The sequence below is a fragment of the Somniosus microcephalus genome, chromosome 2, assembly GCF_052327205.1.
Source record: "Somniosus microcephalus isolate GS21.2 chromosome 2, FLI_Smic_1.0, whole genome shotgun sequence".
In the NCBI taxonomy this organism is placed as follows: Eukaryota; Metazoa; Chordata; class Chondrichthyes; order Squaliformes; family Somniosidae; genus Somniosus; species Somniosus microcephalus.
In genome coordinates this window covers 261,669,634-261,688,187 of record NC_140988.1, presented here as the reverse complement: position 1 = coordinate 261,688,187, position 18,554 = coordinate 261,669,634, and the positions used below count along the sequence as shown (strand labels likewise).

At 43.0% G+C, this 18,554-nt stretch overlaps 1 protein-coding gene across 2 annotated transcripts in view; it reads left to right on the top strand.

Moving 5' to 3' along the window:
- Positions 1-18,554, top strand: part of LOC147123355 (zinc finger SWIM domain-containing protein 6) — a 251,037-nt gene that overhangs the window by 94,998 nt on the left and 137,485 nt on the right. The window lies entirely within an intron of this gene.

Genomic DNA, 18,554 nt, shown 5'->3' with positions numbered 1-18,554 from the left:
CTCCAGATGTGGTCTCACCAAGGCCCTGTACAACTGCAGCAAGACATCCTTGTTCCTGTACTCAAACCCTCTCCCTACAAAGGCCAACATACCATTTGCCGCCTTAACCACCTGCATGCTTACCTTCAGCGACTGGTGCACAAGGACACCCAGGTCTCGTTGCACTTCTCCTTCTCCCAATCTATTGCCATTCAGATAATCTGCCTTCCTGTTTTTGCCACCAAAGTGGATAACCTCACATTTATCCACGTTATATTGCAGCTGCCATGCTTTTGCCCAATCGCCCAACCTGTCCAAATCATCCTGGAGTTTCTCGGCATCCTCCTCACAGCGCTCACACACACACAGCTTTGTGTCGTCTGCAAATTTGGAGATATTACATCTAGTTCCCTTGTCTAGATCATTAATATATATTGTGAATAGCTGGGGTCCAAGGACCGATCCCTGCGGTACCCCACTAGTCACTGCCTGCCACTCTGAAAAAGACCCGTTTATTCCAACTCTTTGCTTTCTGTCTGCCAACCAGTTCTCTATCCAAGTCAATACCTTGCCCCCAATCCCATGTGCCTTAACTTTACACGCTAATCTCTTATGCGGGACCTTCCGAAAGTCCAAATACAGCACATCCACTGGTTCTCCCTTATCTATTTTACCAGTTACATCCTCAAAAAATTCCAGTAGATTAGTCCAGCACGATTTACCTTTTGTAAATCCATGTTGACTTTGTCTGAACCCGTCACTGTTTTCCAAGTGCTCTGCTATTACATCTTTTATAATGGACTCTAGCACTTTCCCCACTACCGATGTCAGGCTTACCGGTCTGTAATTCCCTGTTTTCTCTCTACCACCTTTTTTGAAAAGTGGGGTAACATTAGCTACCCTCCAATCCATGGGTACTGTTCATCTTCCAACATTCGATGGAATCTGGATCAGCAATGCATCTACTATTTCTAGGGCCACTTCCTTAAGTACCCTAGGATGTAGATTATCAGGCCCTGGGGATTTATTCACCTTCAATCCCATCAATTTCCCTAACACCATTTCCCTACAAATACTGATTTCTTTCAGTTTCTCCCTTTCATCAGACCCTATGTTCCCCGACATCTCTGGGAGGTTATTTGTGTCCTCCTTTGTGAAGACAGAACCAAAATATGTATTCAATTGGTCTGCCATTTCTTTGTTCCCTGTTATAAATTCCCCTGATTCTGACTGCAAGGGACCCACGCTTGACTTCACCAATCTTTTTCTCTTCACATATCTATAAAAGCTTTTACAGACAGTCAGTTTTTATGCTCCCTGCAAGCTTACTCTCGTATTCAATTTTCCCCATCTTAATTTATCCCTTTGTCCTCCTTTGTTGAATCCTAAACTGCTCCCAATCCCCAGAGTGTGTCAGGAAGGGCAGACGGTATGGAGTAAAAGGTAAAGTAATAAAAAGGGCAAAAGCAGGAACTACGTGTCACAAAACATATTTGAAAGTTCTCTATCTGAATGCACGTAGCTTTCGTAACAAAATAGACGAGTTAATGGCACAAATAACTACATATGGGTATGATCTTGTGGCCATTACAGAAACATGGCTGCAGGGTGACAATGCCTGGGAATTAAACATACCAGGTCATTTAACAATCAGGAAGGACAGGCAGGAAGGAAGGGGAGGTGGGGTGGCTATGTTAATAAAGGAAGGAATCACTGTAATACAGAGAAATGATATTGGGTCAAAAGATCAGGATAATGAAACCGTTTGGGTGGAGGTAAGGAATAATATGGGGAAAAAAACACTAGTGGGCGTAGTCTATAGGCCTCCGAACAGTGGCAACTCTGGACGGAGTATCAATCAGGAAATAGCTGAGGCTTGTAATAAGGGAACATCTATAATTATGGGGGATTTTAACACTCATATTAATTGGACAAATCAAATTGGGCAGGGCTGCCTTGAGGATGAGTTCATTGAGTGTATTAGGGATGGGTTTCTTGAGCAGTATGTAACTGAACCAACCAGGGGGCAAGCAACCTTGGATCTGGTCCTGTGTAACGAGACAGGATTAATTAAAAATGTCCTAGTAAAGAATCCCCTTGGAATGAGTGACCATAACATGGTTGAATTCCATATTCAATTAGAGGGTGAGAAGGTTGGATCTCAAACAAGCGTGCTAAGCTTGAATAAAGGAGACTATGAAGGTATGAGAGCGGAATTGAGTAGAATGGATTGGGAAAATAGATTAAAGTGTAAGACGATACATGATCAGTGGTGTACATTTAAGGAGTTACTTTACAACTTCCAAAAAAAAAAATATTCCACTGAGAAGAAAAGGGTGTAAAAGAAAAGACAGCCATCCGTGGCTAAGTAAAGAAATTAAGGATAGTATTCGACTAAAAACAAGGGCATATAAGGTAGCCAAATCTAGTGGGAGGATAGAGGATTGGGAAAACTTTAAAAGACAGCAAAAAGTAACAAAAAGATTGATTAAGAAAGGGAAGATAGATTATGAAAGTAAATTAGCAAAAAATATAAAAACAGATAGTAAGAGTTTCTATAGTTCTTTAAAAAGAAAAAGGGTGGCTAAAGTAAATGTTGGTCCCTTAGAGGATGAGACCGGGAAATTAATGGTGGGAAATATGGAGATGGCAAAAACACAATGAATATTTTACACCAGTCTTTACAGTAGAAGACACTAAGAATATCCCAACACTGGACAAACAGGGGGCTATAGGGGGGGGGGAGGAGCTAAACACGATCAAAATCACTAAGGAAGTGGTACTTGGTAAAATAATGGGACTCGAGGCAGATAAATCACCTGGACCTGATGGCTTACATCCTAGGGTCTTGAGGGAAGTGGCGGCAGGGATTGTGGATGCATTGGTAATAATTTTCCAAAACTCCCTGGAATCGGCAAAGGTCCCGGCAGACTGGAAAACTGCTAATGTAACGCCCTTATTTAAAAAGGGCAGTAGACAGAAGGCTGGAAACTATAGACCAGTTAGCCTAACATCTGTGGTAGGTAAAATATTGGAGTCCATTATTAAGGAGACAGTAACAGGACATTTGGATAATCATAATTTAATAGGACAAAGTCAGCATAGTTTTATGAAGGGGAAGTCATGTTTGACAAATTTGCTGGAGTTCTTTGAGGAAGTAACATATAGGGTGGATAAAGGGGAACCAGTGGACGTAGTGTATTTAGACTTCCAAAAGGCATTTGACAAGGTGCCACACAAAAGATTATTGCTTAAGATAAAAAATCACGGGATTGGGGGTAATATTCTGGCATGGATAGAGGATTGGCTATCTAACAGAAGGCAGAGAGTTGGGATAAATGGTTCATTCTCAAACTGGCAATCAGTAACTAGTGGTGTTCCGCAGGGGTCAGTGCTGGGTCCCCAACTCTTTACAATCTATATTAACGATTTGGAGGAGGGGACCGAGTGTAACATACCAAAGTTTGCAGATGATACTAAGATGGGGGGGAAAGTAGTGAGTGAGGAGGACATAAAAAACCTGCAAGGGGACATAGACAGGCTAAGTAAGTGGGCAGAGATTTGGCAGATGGAATACAATACTGGAAAGTGTGAGGTTATGCACTTTGGCAGGAAAAATCGTAGAGCAAGTTATTATCTTAATGGCAAGAAATTGGAAAGTACTGAAGTACAAAGGGATCTGGGGGTCCTGGTGCACGAAACTCAAAAGGTTAGTATGCAGGTGCAGCAAGTGATTAAGAAGGCCAATGGAATGTTGGCTTTCATTGCTAGGGGGATAGAATATAAAAATAGGGAGGTATTGCTTCAGTTGTACAAGGTATGGGTGAGACCGCACCTGGAATACTGCGTACAGTTTTGGTGTCCATACTTAAGAAAGGACATACTTGCTCTCGAGTCAGTACAAAGAAGGTTCACTCGGTTAATCCCGGGGATGAGGGGATGGACGTATGAGGAGAGGTTGAGTAGATTGGGACTCTACTCATTGGAGTTCAGAAGAATGAGCGGCGATCTTATTGAAACACATAAGATTGTGAAGGGGTTGGATCGGGTGGATGCGGGGAAGATGTTCCCGATGATGGGTGAAACTAGAACTAGGGGGCATAGTCTTAGAATAAGGGGCTGCTCTTTCAAAACTGAGATGAGGAGGAACTACTTCACTCAGAGGGTGGTAGGTCCATGGAATATACTGCCCCAAAAAGCTCTAGAAGCTACATCATTACATAAATTTAAAACAGAAATAGACAGTTTCACGGAAGTAAAGGGTTATGGGGAACGGGCAGGAAATTGGACATGAGTCTAGGTTCGGATTGGTCATGGCCCTGTGGGCAGCGGAGCGGGCCCAGGGGCCATGTAGCCTGATCCTGCTCCTACTTCGTGTGTCTAATTTTGTAGATTCAGGAGATGGTTCAGTGATAGTAGATTGGCGGTTAGGATCAGATCAGCCATGATCTTATTGAATGGCGGAGCAGGCTCGAGGGGCTGATTGGCCTACTCCTGCTCCTATTTCTTATGTTCTCAGGTTTACTGCTTTTTCTGGCCAATTTATATGTCCTCTCTTTGGATCTTATGCTATCCCTAATTTCCCTTGTTAGCCATGGTTGAGTCACCTTTTTTGTTTTATTTTTATGCCAAACTGGGATGAACAAATTCTGTCGTTCATCCATGCGGTCTTTGAATGTTTGCCATTGCCTATCCACCGTCAACCCTTTGAGTGACATTCCCCAATCAATCCTACCCAACTTGTGCCTCAGACCATCATAATTTTCTTTATTTAAATTCAGGACCCTAGTCCCTGAGTCAACTATTTCATTCTCCATCTTAATGAAGAAGTCTATCATATGATCGCTCCGACCCAAGGGGCCTCATACAACAAGATTGCTAATTAATCCTTTCTCGTTACATAATACCCAGTCTAAGATGGCCTGATCTCTGGTTGGTTCCTGAACATATTGGTCCAGGAAATCATCCCGTAAGCACTCCAGGAATTCCTCCTCCACAGTATTGTTACTAATTTGGTTAGCCCAATCTATATGTAGATTAAAGTCACCCATGATGACTGCTGTTCCCTTATTGCCTGCTTCTCTAATTTCCCTTTTAATGCCATCCCCAACCTCCGCGTTACTGTTTGGAGGTCTATATACCACTCCCACTAATGTTTTCTGCCCCTTGGTATTTCTCAGTTCTACCCATACAGATTCCACATCATCAGAGCTAATATCCTTCCTTACAATTGTGTTAATCCCTTCTTTAACCAGCAATGCTACCCCACCTCCTTTTCCTTTTTGCCTATCTTTCTTGAATATTGAATACCCCTGGATGTTGAGTTCCCAGCCTTGGCCACCCTGGAGCCATGTTTCCGTAATCCCAATCAAATCATATTCATCAGAGTTAAATGTGTGGCTCAAAGAGTGGTGTGGGAAAATGGACTTTCAATTCATGGGGCACTGGCAACCGTACTGGGGAAAGAGAGCTGTTCCGTCGGGACGGGCCCCAATTAAACTGGGCTGGGACCAGCATCCTGGCGAATCGAATAACTAGGGCTGTAGATAGGGCTTTAAACTGAAAGTGGGGGGAGGAGTCAGGTGAGGGGAAATTTAGAAATCTAAAGAGAAAGATCAAGGCAATAGAGCAGTGTAGCGATTTGGGTAAAAATAAGCAGTGTGACCGGAAGGGACAGAGTTTAATGGTAGCAGTGCAGCAGAGAATAAGGTCAAAGCAGGGAACAATGGTAAAAAATTTAAATTAAAGGCTCTTTATCTGTATGCATGAAGCATTTGTAACCAGATAGATGAACTAGTGGCACAAATAGAGGTAAATGGGTTTGATCTAATAGCCATTACTGAGACATGGTTGCAAGGTGGCCAAGGTTGGGACCTAAATGTTCCAGGGTACTTGACGTTTTGAAAAGACAGGCAGAATGGAATAGGAGGGGGAGTAGCCCTGATAATAAAGGATGACTAGGACAGTTGCGAGAAAGGATCTTGGCTCGGAAGATCAGGAGTAGAATCAGTATGGGTGCAGAAAACACTGGTAGGAGTAATATATAGGCCCCCTAACAGTAGCTATACCATTGGACAGAATATTAATCAAGAAATAGTAGGAGCTTGCAACAAAGCTAATGCAATAATCTTGGGGGACTTTAACCTTCATATAGACTGGACAAATCAAATTGGCAAAAGTAGTCTGGAGGACGAGTTCATGGAATGCATTTGGGACAGTTTCCCAGAACAATATGTCATGGAACCAACCAGGGAACAGGCTATTTTAGATCTTGTATTGTGTAATGAGACAGGGTTAATTACCAATCTCATAGTAAAGGATCCTCTGGGGCAGAGTGATCATATGATAGAATTTCACGTTAATTTTGAGAGTGACTTGCCTAAGTCCGAAACTAGAGTCTTAAACTTAAATAAAGCTAATTACATAGGTATGAGGGACGAGTTGGCTGAAATAGATTGGAAAAATAGATTAAAAGGTAAGCAGTGGTTAGCATTTAAAGAAATATTTCATAATTCGCAACAAAAATACATTCCATTGAGAAACAAAAACTCCATGGGAGAAGTGATTCAACCGTGCCTAACTAAGGAAGTTAAGGATAGCATTAGATTGAAAGAAGAAGCTTATAATGTTGTGAAGAATAATAATAAGCCTGAGGATTGGGAGAGTTTCAGAAAACAGCAAAGGTTGACCAAAAAATTGATGAGGGGAAAAAAATAGAATGAGAGAGAAAACTAATAAGAAATATAAAAGCAGATTGTAAGAGTTTCTACAAGTATGTAAAAAGGAAAAGAGTAGCAAAAGTAAACGTTGGTCCATTAGAGGCTGAGACAGGAGAAATTATTATGGAGAATAAGGAAATGGCAGAAACTTTATACAAATATTTTGTATCTGTCTTCACTGTAGAAGACACAAAAAGCATTCCAAAAATGGTGGGGAACCAAGGTTCTAATGAGGGTGAGGAACTTAATGTAATTAATATAAGTAGAGAAAAAGTACTAGAGAAACTAATGGGACTAAAAGCCGACCAATCCCCTGGACCTGACGGCCTACATCCTAGGGTTCTAAAAGAGCTGGTTGAAGAGATAGTAGATGCATTGGTTTTGATCTTTCAAAATTCCCTCGATTCTGGAATGGCCCCAGTGGATTGGAAGGTTGCAAATGTAACACCGCTGTTCAAGAAAGAAGCAAGAGGAAAAAACGGAATTGCAAGCCAGTTAGCCTGACATCAGTTGTCGGGGAAATGCTGGAATCTATTGTTAAGGAAGTGGTATCAAGTCACTTGGAAAATCATAACTTGATTAGGCAGAGTCAACATGGTTTTATGAAAGGGAAATCGTGTTTAATGAGTTTTTTGAGTGTGTAACTAGCAGGATAGATAAAGGGGAACCAGTGGATGTAGTATATTTGGATTTCCAAAAGGTATTCGATGAGGTGCCACATAAAAGGTTATTACACAAGATTAGGACTCATGGGGTTGGGGGTAATATAGTAGCATGGATAGAGGATTGGTTAACAGAGAGAAAACAGAGAGTAGGGATAAACTGATCTTTTTCAGGTTGGCAGGCTGTAACTAGTAGGGTGCTGTGTTGGGGCCTCAGCTATTTACAATCTATATTAATGACCTAGATGAAGGGACCGAGTGTAATGTATCCAAGTTTGCTGATGATACAAAGCTAGCTGGGACAGTAAGCTGTGAGTAGAATACAGAGTCTGCAAAGGGATATAGATAGACTAAGTGAGTGGACAGTAAGGTGGCAGATGGTGTATAATGTAGGGAATGTGAGGTTATTCACTTCGGTAAGAAGAATAGAAAAACAGTTTTTTAAATGGTGAGAAACTTTCAAATGTTGTTCAGAGAGATTTAATAATAATCAACTTTATTGTCATTGTTAGTGCACAAGTGCAGTACAATGAAATGTAGGCTTGCGGCTCCCGAGAGTGTACATTTAGATTAAGACATTTAAACATTCAACATTCATTTGGCTTGTAATACATTAACATAAACATAACCAAAATAAAGTGCAATGGCAGATGTGCAGGCTTTAGAGTTTATTTGTGGAGTTCAGTAGGATGACAGCCCTGGGAAAGAAGCTGTTCCTAAATCTGGTTGTTCGGGTGCGAATGCCTCTGTAGCGTCTCCCAGACGGCAGGAGGGCGAGCAGACTGTGGCTGGGGTGGGTAGGGTCTTTGATGATGGTCCGTGACCTCCGTAAACAGCGTTTCTGGTATATGTGCTCTATGGTCGGTAGCCGGGTGCCGGTAATACGTTGGGCAGTTTTGACTACCCGCTGCAGGGCTTTCCGGTCATAGCTACAGCTGCCATACCATACTGTGATACAGTTCGTCAGGATGCTCTCTATTGTGCAGCGGTAAAAGTTAGAGAGGATCAGGGGTGACCGGTTACATCCCTTCAGCCTCCTTAGGAAATATTGGCACTGCTGGGCCGCCTTCACCAGAGAGGAGGTATTGAGGGACCAGGAGAGGTCTTCCGTCATGTGGACTCTGAGGAACTTAAAGCTGTCCACCCTTTCCACCACAGCCCCATGGATGTGGATGGGGGTGTGACTTCCGCCTTTAGACTTCCTGAAGTCCACAATGATTTCTTTGGTTTTCTTGATGTTAAGGGCCAGGTTGTTATCGGCGCACCACTTCACGAGATGCTGGACCTCCTCCCTGTAGGCTGACTCATCATTGTTGGTGATCTGGCTTACTACCGTGGTATCATCCGCAAACTTGATGATGGTGTTGGAACCATGAACAGCCACACAGTCGTGGGTGAAGAGGGAGTAGAGGAGGGGGCTCAGCACACATCCTTGTGGGGCCCCTGTGTTCAAGGTCAGTGGGGTGGAGGTGTGGTTACCTAATTTGACAGACTGGGGTCTGTTTGTTAGGAAGTCCAGGGTCCAGTTGCAGAGGGAAGTGTTCAGGCCAAGAGTGTGGAGTTTGGTGGCCAGCTTGTTGGGGACGATAGTGTTGAATGCTGAGCTGTAGTCTATGAACAGCATTCTGATGTAGGTCTCTTTACCATCTAAGTGATTCAGTGCAGAGTGTAGAGCAGTTGTGATTGCATCCTCCGTTGATCCTCCACAGCACGGTGGCATAGTGGTTAGCACTGTTGCCTCACAGCGCCAGGGACCCGGGTTCGAATCTGGCCTCGGGCGACTGTCTGTGTGGAGTTTGCACATTCTCCCCGTGTTTGCGTGGGTTTCCTCCGGGTGCTCCGGTTTCCTCCCACAGTCCAAAGATGTGCGGGTTAGGTTGATTGGCTATGATAAATTGACCCTTAGTGTTAGGGGGATTAAATGGGGATATGTGTTGGTGTAGGGGTTACGGGGATTGGGTGGGATATGTGTCGGTGCAGGCTCGATGGGCCGAAATGGCCTCTATCTGCACTGTGGGGTTTCTGTGATCTGTGATCTGTTTGCACGATAGGCAAACTGGTGTTGGTCAAGAGAGGCGGGAACACTGGCTTTGATGTGAGCCAGGACCAATCTCTCGAAACACTTCATTATGATGGGTGTGAGTGCAACAGGTCGATAGTCGTTCAGGCACGTCACAGCCGTTTGCTTTGGCACAGGAATAATGGTAGCGGTCTTGAAGCATGTAGTGACTACTGCCTGGGCCAATGACATTGAAGATGGCGGTGAAGACATCAGCCAGCTGATCAGCACATTCCTTGAGTACCCGTCCAGGGATGCCATCGGTCCAGCAGCCTTTCGTGTGTTCACTCCGCGCAGAACACCCCTTACGTCGGCGGTCAACAGAGTGAGCACCTGGTCTTCCGGGGGTGGCAAGGCTTTGGTAGCCGGCTCCCTGTTGTCCCTGTCGAAGCGAGCGTAGAAGTTGTTAAGCTCATCGTTTTTTATCCTCGTGCAAGAAACACAGAAAGCTAGCATGCAGGTACAGCAAGCAATAAGGAAGGCAAATGGCATGTTGGCCTTTATTGCAAGGGGGTTGGAGTATAAGAGTAAGGAAGTCTTGCTACAATTGTACAGGGCCTTGGTGAGACCACACCTGGAGTACTGTACACAATTCTGGTCTCCTTATCTAAGGAAGGATATACTTGCCTTGGAGGCGGAGCAACAAAGATTCACTAGATTGATTCCTGGGATGAGAGGGCTGTCCTATGATGAGAGATTGTGTAGAATGGGCCTATACTCTCTGGAGTTTAGAAGAATGAGAGGTGATCTCATTGAAACATACACGATTCTGAAGAGGATTGACAGGGTAGATGCTGAGAGGTTGTTTCCCCTGGCTGGAGTGTCTAGAACTAGGGGGCATAGTCTCAGGATAAGGGGTAGACCATTTAAGACTGAGATGAGGAGGAATTTCTTCACTGAGGGTTGTGAATCTTTGGAATTCTCTGCTCCAGAGGGCTGTGCATGCTGAGTGAGTATATTCAAGGCTGAGATAGATAGATTTTTGGACTCTAGGGGCATCAAAGGATATGGAGATGGGGCGGAAAAGTGGAGTTGTTGATGATCAGCCATGATCTTGAATGGCGGAGCAGGCTCGAGGGGCTGTATGGCCTACTCCTGCTCTTGCAACAAAGTCGTGCTTCATTTCAAATCTGGGCATTATCTGATGAAATTCAAAATATATGCCAGTGATATTTTTTCTGATCACAATCCCTTCTGTCAGGTGAGCCCAAATGCTACCGGTGCTACTGCATTGAACTTTCAAATGAAATACCTGAGTTTAAACTTATTTGGACTAACTTTGTTTCCTACCCGTCAGTCATTACTGTCCTAGTGGATGTGGGCGTAGTAACATTTATGGTATTTTTAGTGATTATCCACCTGCTGAGTAACCAGCTTGTTTGCCGTTCTGAATGAAGATACAGTAGGCAGCTTATTGAGACATGGGAAAATGACGAGTGTAAATATTTGACTGCAATTTGTTTGCTGGTTTCCACCATTAAAATTGCTCTAACTGCACCTTAAATTTCTTTTATTGCGGCTTGAATCTGCAAATGACCTTTCTGATCATTTTCCTGTTAAGTACACTTGCAGCATCTGAGGGTGTGGGGTTGGAGAGGAAACCTAAATTAACCGACAGGTTACTGTCTGTAAGATACGATCCAGTTGTGTGAGACCCAGAATTGTGAACTATTGTGAATTGTACACATTGTACTTCAGAAGCCTCCTTTACTCCGTGTCAAGTGCTGAAATGTCTGTATCTGATGAAAGATCTGCACATGTAGTCACATCCCTAGACTTTTTTTTGAAAAGGCCGTCTAATGCCCGAGTGCCACTTTTAAAAAGAAACGCGTGTTATTTTTGCATCATCTATCCTTAAATTTGGGCTAAATAAGGAAATGAACTCATTCAGTCATTGCTTTCTGGAGTAACAACGGAATATGCTGGAAAAACTCAGCAGGCCAGGCAACATCCGTGGAGAGAAATTATGAGTCAATGTTTCGGGTCAAAACCCTTTATCAAGACCCGAAACGTTGACTCTAATTTCTCTCCACGGATGTTGTCTGGCCTGCTGAGTTTTTCCAGCATTTTCTGTTTCGGATTTCCAGCATCTGCAGTATTTTGCTATCGTATATTGCTTTCTGGAGATTTGATTGGTCCTTGGGAATTAATGCATGTCTCCTCCGTTCCTATTTATTTGGCCAATGATATTTCTGGGCATGTGATTACCACAGGTTGCTGCTGCTGCTGCTGACTTCTCTCCTACTCTAATTTCAAACTGCTGTTGCCTGAGCTCAGTCAATGCTCCTGGGTCTCCCTCCTGCAGCCTCCACCCTGACCTACCTCCCCTACACCTGCACTGGTCCCATCAGATAATCACCGACCTCTTGCTTCCAGTCGGGCCTCCTGTGCCTTCTACTTGCTTTTTCCAGAGGAAATGGGCTTTTCCTGTCTAGGAGTAGCTTAGAGACTCAACATGCCTGTTATCAAATCAATGACCTAGGGTCCCTGCCACCGAAGAATAAAATATGCAATTACTTTGATACTTAATGGAACTGAGTTTATTTTGCTCATGCACCCTTTTTTGGGAAAGAGTTTAGCAACCTGCTGGTTACTGCTTAGGCATGGAGTTGGGGTCTGATTTGTTTAACTTAATAGCATTTCGGTGACTGGGACTGATTCCCCTGTTAGTGGAAACAATCTTTCATTATTTACCCTCTTAAAAGCTTTCATAATTTTGAAAACCTCTTAGCTCCTCCCCCTTAATTCTATCTGGTCCAGTGAAAAAACCCCAATTTTTCAATCCTTTCTTTATAACTAACTTCTCATTCTTGGTGTTCTAATGACTTCTTGTTGTACCCTTTTCCTAGCTCTAATATTCTTCCTATAATGGGGTGCAAAGGACCGCACGCTTAACTGTGACCAAACCAATGATTTGCACAAATTCAAGATTTATATAATATGCTAAACTGAGTGAAACCAGGCTCTGCATACCTCAAATGCATTAGGAGGAGGAAAAATTAAGCTGCATGTGTGGGCAGTTTAATTTTTTATAAAATTAAGATATACAAATTGAAGCAAACAGTTAAAGGAAGAGAGAACGTTTTTACTTTTGTCTGTCAGCAATATCACAGGAGATCACCGAGTAAATTATCATTCATTTTAAATATTCCTAGATCATAACTGTTGACATTTAAACATATTTATTTTAAGACTCTTTTACAATGATTTTAATGAATTTCTAACATGCAGCTGTTGGGTGGTTGAGTACAGATGACACTGTTGCTTTTAACAGTTTTCCTTAATAGAGATGAGCAGTGGTCTTGGTACAGCGAACTGCTACAGCACATCAGCCTAGCTGAGTTTTTGTTGATTGAATAATAAGCTGTATATGCGAGATTATTGTTCTTGTAGGTATGCCTTTGCTTGAAGAAAAAAAATGACAGCAGGGAACTTTGGAGCTGAACTACATGCAAGAGGAAAAGTAGAATTACTTTGGATTTTGAAAGTTTCATTGGCTGAGTGCTTCAGAATCTTTTTTAGTAACTCGTGCCACCACCCTTCCTTCCTCTTGCAGCTGTGAGGGCACAATGCTCTGTCCTACTGATTTCGTTGTGACTACCATTCATACAGCTTCTTGATCCAACCAGTAGATTTGCCTCCAGTAGGATATTACTAGTTAGTTCTTGTAGCTTACCACTCATTTCCAACTCCTCCCCAAATGTTCTTGTGCTGTGTACGATCAATTGATTTCAATTGGCTCAGTGGTAGCACTTTCGCTTCTGAATCAGAAGGTCGTGGATTAAAGCTCCATTCCAGAGACTTGAGCACATAATTTATGCTGACACTTTAGTGCAGTAATGAGGGAGTGCTGCAGTGTTGGGAGGTGCCATCTTTCAGATGAGATGTTAAGCTGATGTCCTGTCTGTCCTGTCAGGTGGACGTAAAAGATTCCATGGTGCTACTCTGAGCAGGGGAGTTCTCCTGCTGCCCTGGCCAACATCTCTCAACCAAAACCATCAAAAACAGATTATCTGGGACCTTGCTGTATGCAAATTGGCTGCTGTGTTTCCCTATGTGACTACACTTCAAAAAGTACCTCATTGGCTGTGGAACAGTTTGAGGTTGTCGAAGATGCTATTATAAATGCAAGTTCTTTCTTGAATTAGGCATGTTGCACAATGAAGGCAAAGAGAGCTTGAATGCCTGTGTTTGAGATTGAAGCGGTGTAGTCTGTTGCGAGTCGAGTGTCGCCTGCTGGAAGCCCAATTGATAGGGGTGTTATCTCTCTGTGGTTTGATGTACTGCTGTATTTGTATTTAGAATGTTTAGGTGGGAACAAAATTCAGTGCATTCTGTTCAAACTTTCCTACGGTAATGTTTGTTTAGTGCTTCAAAAATGGATGTTTTCAGCAATATGACATTAGCAAGGAAGTTGTGTTTTTTTGTTTACAATCCTAACATAATTTGTATCTTAAGCACAAAGCCCCATAAGTATAAATGACTGCATTCTTGCAGTGTTTGACGGCATTTAAATAGGAGCCAGTATGGACAATTGCAGAATTACAGAAGCAGAACATTACTGATGGTGTAGAAATACAGTTCTTTCAGGACTAAAACTGTTTTGCAGAAATGGCTAGATTTGTCAGTTGTCAATAGATAATTTAAGCAAACATGATCAGTAAATAAGCAAGAATCTATAAAGGTACACTACTTGTATGAGGCATCAGTTTATAAAAAAAAAAAAAAAAAATTTGTAACAGTAGCTGTTCCCAGATGCAGCAACATTTTTTTCTTTAATGTTTGAGGGCATTTTTCTCTGAGGTGAGCAGGGCCATTGATTTTTAATTGGGCTGTTGCCACTAAAATCTAGCATAATGTTCTTCAGAAGGAGGGTGGGCCTTTTGGATTAATCCTGCTTTCATAATATGGGCCCATACTTGGCTACTACTAAACTGCTGGCTGCTTTAAATCAAATCAAAATCAAATCAACTTTTATTGTCATTGTTAGTGCACAAGTGCAGTACAACGAAATGTAGGCTTGCAGCTCCCGAGAGTGTACATTTGGATTAAGACATTTAAACATTCAACATACATTTGGCTTGTAGTATATTAACATAAATATAACCATAATAAAGTGCATTGGCAGATGTGCAGGCTTTAGAATTTATTTGTGGAGTTCAGTAGGATGACAGCGCTGGGAAAGAAGCTGTTCCTAAATCTGGTCGTACGGGTGCGAATGCATCTGTAGCGTCTCCCAGATGGCAGGAGGGCGAACAGACTGTGGCTGGGGTGGGTAGGGTCTTTGATGATGGACCGTGACCTCCGTAGACAGCGTTTCTGGTATATGTGCTTTAGCTGAGCACTTTCAAATTGTATTTTCATTATCTCTTCCAATCTCCAAAAAATCCAACCTGCAAGACTGCTGCTGATTTTTATATATTTTAAACACACACATTTTTGGAATAAGAATGCTTTTACAACGTAACCACAAGGAGCCAGTATATGGGTGTTACTGTTCTGCAGAAGTTGCAAATCTAATTGTACCTCAAGGAATGGAGCCCAAGATGTTTCTTTTGAAATGGCACGTGAGACTAATACCTAATCTCCATGCACATGTACTCACAAATTGCAAGTAGTGATGCTATAGGGCTGGCCTGGATTCTTGCCGAACTCTCAATGACATTGGTTTTTAAAAATTAAAAAATTGGTGACATTTTGAACATTAAGAATCATTTCAGGAATGAAAGGTTGAATTTGTTTTAAGGTTTTTTTTTGTCTTGCAAGGGTATATTCATCAGTCCCAGCACTCCCAGTTGGAAGCGGTGCTTGAAGGGAAACTGTGTTCGCACTGCTGTGTTGTAGCCCTATCATTAACCTGCGCTCCCTTTGAGCATAGCTTCCTGCTGGGAGCATGGGAGTGGCGAATTTACCTTTTTATAATGTATCCATACACTAAAGAAGCCTAGTGGCAACATTGGGTCTTTGAGGGGTTTTTTCTATGCATATGAGTGATAAGAGTAAAATGCAAACCCTTTTGGCTATGAATTCTGTTAATCGTTTTTCTAACACCAAGGCTTTTTTTAAGAGCAGTTAATACAGTACTGGGTCTTACAGCTTTTGTGGATTCAATCCCCGTATAAGCACCTGGCTGGTCACCAGAGCAGAATGCGAAATGTGGTGACCTATTCTCCTGTTGCTCTACAGAGATCTAGAGGGAGCCACCACAATTAGCACATACTGGCCTTTGGTGAATGAAATTGTGAATTTCTTTTAATGGGGCATTTTAAACTGAGCTAACCATAAGTGTTTCTCGGGGTCTAGACAAAGTGTAAATCCTGGGGGCCTATAAATCTGAACTGTGGGCACAGTGTGAAAACTGGAGTGGTTTGTTATAACAGAGCAACAAGACGTTTAGCTGTGCCGGGTAAGCAAGTATAGTACCAGCGAGTTGCCACATTGGTTTAATCTCATCTTCCTCTCTCCTCTTTTCAACCTTGCTGTCCTACGGGCTTTGGCCCTCCACAAACCTTTTTCAACTGGAAAAAAAGTGGCTGGTAGTAATAGACTGTTATCTTGAGGTGGTTGATGCCAATCTTAAGACTGATGTTCTAATTTTTCCCCCCAGCTGTTTCTAGTGCAGTTCAAAATATTAAAAACTGTAGGTTGCTCATTGGTACTCCCGACATGTTATGCTGTGGAGTGGTAGGATTAATTACTTAAGTGGAGGCTTAGAGATATGTCCTTGGATGAAAATGTGAAGGTAAATCGCCCTGAGTAACACTCGCACACCTTACAATGCCTGGCTCACTTCTTATTGGAAGCAGCTTGTGAGCAGGTTGCTGGGCTGCCCTCGTGGCCAGGGAATGCCATGCTATGGGGAGACCAAATAGAAAAAATAGATTTAAAGCTATTAAATTTCTTCCCAATATTTTTGCAGGAGCACAGTGCTGCTTCTTTACATAGTATTTACAGCACAGAATCAGGCCGTTCAGTCCAACAGGTCTATGCTGGTATTTATGCTCCACACAAACTTCCTCCCTCCCTACTTCATCTAACCACATCAACATATCCTTCTATTCCTTTCTCCCTCGTGTGTTTATCTAGCTTCTCCATAAATGCATTTAGGCTATTCGCCTCAACGACTTCATGTAATAGCGAGTTCCACATTCTAACCATTCCCTGGGTCAAGAAGTTTCTCTTGAATTCCCTCTTTATTAGTGACTATCTTCTATTTATGGCCCTTAGTTGTGGTCTAGCCCGCATATAGTACACTATAATCTGAGACTCAACAAATAACTTGTCCAAATCCACCCTCTTCAGTGGTAATGTAATTTCATTTTGCAAGAATGTTTGTACACAGTCAAAATCTTTATTAGAAAATATAGACAGCTACATAGAAACATAGAACATAGGAGCAGGAGTAGGCCATTCGGCCTCTCGAGCCTGCTCCGCCATTCAATGAGATCATGGCTGATCATCCAAATTCAGTACCCTGTTCCTGCCTTCTCTCCATATCCCTTGATCCCTTTAGCCTTAAGAAATATATCCAACTCCTTCTTGAATATATTTAATGAATTGGCCTCTGCTGCCTTCTTTGGCAGAGAATTCCACAGGTTCACCACTCTGGGTGAAGAAATTCCTCCTCATCTCTGTCCTAAATGGCTTACCCCTTATCCTTAGACTGTGACCCCTGGTTCTGGACTCACCGACCATCGGGAACATCCTTCCTGCATCTAGTCCTGTTAGAATTTTATAAGGTTCGATGAGATCCCCCCTCATTCTTCTAAACTCTTTTTCCGAGTGGCAGGCAGTGACTAGTGGGGTACCGCAGGGATAGGTCCTCGGACCCCAGCTATTCACAATATATATTAATGATCTGGACGAGGGAACTAGATGTAATATCTCCAAGTTTGCAGATGACACAAAGCTGGGTGGGCGTGTGTGCTGTGAGGAGGATGCCGAGAAACTCCAGTATGATTTGAACAGGTTGGGTGATTGGGCAGAAGCATGGCAGATGCAATATAACGTGGATAAATGCGAGGTTATCCACTTTTGTGTCAAAAATAGGAAGGCAGATTATTATCTAAATGGCAATAGATTGGGAGAAGGGGAAGTGCAAAGAGACCTGGGCGTCCTTGTGCACCAGTCGCTGAAAGTAAGCATGCAGGTGCAGCAGGCGGTTAAGAAGGCAAATGGTATGTTGGCCTTCGTAGCGAGAGGGTTTGAGTACAGGAACAAGGATGTCTTGCTGCAGTTGTACAGGGCCTTGGTGAGACCACACCTTGAGTATTGTGCGCAGTTTTGGTCACCTTATCTGAGGAAGGATGTTCTTGCCATGGAAGGAGTGCAGCGAAGATTCACCAGACTGATACCTGGGATGGCAGGAATGACGTATGAGGAGAGATTGGATCGATTGGGCTTGTACTCGCTGGAATTTAGAAGAATGAGAGGGGATCTCATCGAAACTTATAAAATTCTAACAGGACTAGATGCTGGAAGGATGTTCCCAATGGCCGGGGAGTCCAGAACCAGGGGTCACAGTCTAAGGATAAGGGGTAAGCCATTTAGGACAGAGATGAGGAGGAATTTCTTCACCCAGAGAGTGTGAACCTGTGGAATTCTCTGCCACTGAGGGTGGTGGAGGACAGTTCATTAAATATATTCAAGAAGGAGTTGGATATATTTCTTAAGGCTAAAGGGATCAAGGGATATGAAGAGAAGGCAGGGACAGGGTACTGAATTTGGATGATCAGCCGTGATCTCATTGAATGGCGGAGCAGGCTCGAGGGGCCGAATGGCCTACTCCTGCTCCTATCTTCTATGTTTCTATGAGTACAAGCCCAATCGACCCAATCTCTCCTCATATGTCATTCTTGCCATCCCAGGTATCAGCCTGGTGAACCTTCACTGCACTCCTTCCATGGCAAGAACATCCTTCCTCAGATAAGGCGACCAAAACTGTGCACAATACTCCAGATGTGGTCTCACCAAGGCCCTGTACAACTGCAGCAAGACATCCTTGTTCCTGTACTCGAACCCTCTTGTTACGAAGGCCAACATACCATTTGCCGCCTTAACTGCCTGCTGCACCTGCATGCTTACTTTCAGCGACTGGTGCACAAGGACGCCCAGGTCTCGTTGCACTTCCCCTTC